Raw genomic sequence first — 1,886 nt, 5'->3', positions numbered from 1 at the left:
ATTATTTCCCAATGTACCAAAAGACAAAAAACGAAAACAACAACAAAAATCACCCAAACAAAAAATAAAACAAAAATACTCCCGAAGGAACTTAATAAATTAGTTCATAGTGGAGGAGCTACTGAAATAATTTTTTAATTTCTCTTTGAAGTTTTATTTACCCAATTTTAATTTTTTTAGTTCACTTAATTTTATATTGAGTTTAGTAAATTATTGTAGCTGCAGTCAATTCACCTAATCATTGCAGCATAACCCTGACAGAGAGTGAGGTTCTTTTTGTTTTGCTTTTATACTTTGGGTCTATGATTTGGGGGAAGGAGAGACCTTGTAACTCATTTCAAGATTCAGCTTTTGTATATGTCTTCCAAGTCAAGGATTTTATAAATTATAGATAAGGCAGGTTTCTCTATACTAAAAAAATTTCAGTATAGTTGTTGCTTTTGTACTTCTCCTAATTCCCAGGTGCGTTAACTTGCTCAGTCAAATGAATATTTTGCATGTGTTTTAAGTACTTGGTAAGTGCTCAGTGTCTGAACCATGAATCACACCCAAAACTGACATTTAGAATGAAACAGATGACTCTCCCAGAACTGATAGGTGAAATAGCTTTGATGAAATCAAAACTAATTCAATTCAAGCAAAATTTCCCCCAAACTTCCGTGATGTTAATTAGTAAACTGACTTTAGGTAAATCAGCATACACATTCAAACTCCAAATATTAAATAATACACCATTTTCATTGGGTTGTCCCTGGATCTTTTAAATCCTAACTTATATTCATTCCCAAAAGGCCTGGTAACCCAGTCTGTCTTTTCAGGTGCATATAACCTGCCTCCTCCTGACAGCCTTCCAGAGCAGGTCTTGACACAGCTGACCAACCCTCAATGTGCCCTTTCCTAGCGAATGATGAATGTGAACTCACTTTTTGCACAGTTCTTATCAAAGTGCCTCCTGCATTACAAAATTCCTGGTGAACAAGGCTTAGTCTTCTTCCTCAGAATACCAAATATGAAAATAAAACCCATCAAGGATTAGACCAGTGTTATAGCTTGGATGCAAAGTGCCCCCACGCCCACCCCGAAAAGCTCCTGTATTGATGTAGGAATATTCAGAGGTGAAATGATTAGATTATGAGAACTGTAACCTAATGAGTCCATCCTCGCTTGAATTGACTGACTGGAAGGTAGCTGTAAGCAGATGGGGTACGGCTGAAGGAGATGGGTCACTGGGGGCCTGCCTTGGAAGGGTACATCTTCCATCCATGTGGCCCCTTCCCCCTCTCTCCCTCTCTGCTTTCTGACCCCAGCATAAGCTGAGCTGCTTTCATCCACTTTATCTTTCCCGCATGATGGACTGTACTGGGCCCAGAGCAGTGCTGTCTATGGACTGAGCCTCCGAAACTGTGAACCCCCAATACATTTTCCCACCTCTAAATTGTTCTTGTCAGGTATTTAGATCACAACAACACAAAGTTGACTCAAACAGCCAGATTACAAACTCTTCAAGTACAAAACCCTCCTAGCACACGCACTGTGTCAGCAGGAGATCCAAGACTTCTTCATCCACAGGCATTATCTCCAGCCCAGGAAAGATGACTCCCAAGATGTTCACAAGGCAAAAGGAATTTTCACACCAGTGTACTCATCAAGAAGAGGGAAAACCCAAGGTGAGACTAAAGAGGGCTTCTGCTTTATATCCTATTATCTGAGAACAAAGAACAGTCCTCTTATGATCCTAAAATTCTAAAACTTTATTTTCTTTTGGTAGAAATAATATTCTACGGCATGTAACCCAATGAATCAAAGATTTAGACATCACACTATGTCTGAATCAGTTTACAAGATCTCAGACTAATGCTTCTGATTCATAGTGGAGGAGCTTCTGA

This window comes from Marmota marmota, unplaced genomic scaffold (assembly GCF_001458135.2).
Source record: "Marmota marmota marmota unplaced genomic scaffold, marMar, whole genome shotgun sequence".
NCBI classification, from domain to species: Eukaryota; Metazoa; Chordata; class Mammalia; order Rodentia; family Sciuridae; genus Marmota; species Marmota marmota.
Note: the sequence above shows the minus strand (reverse complement) of the source record.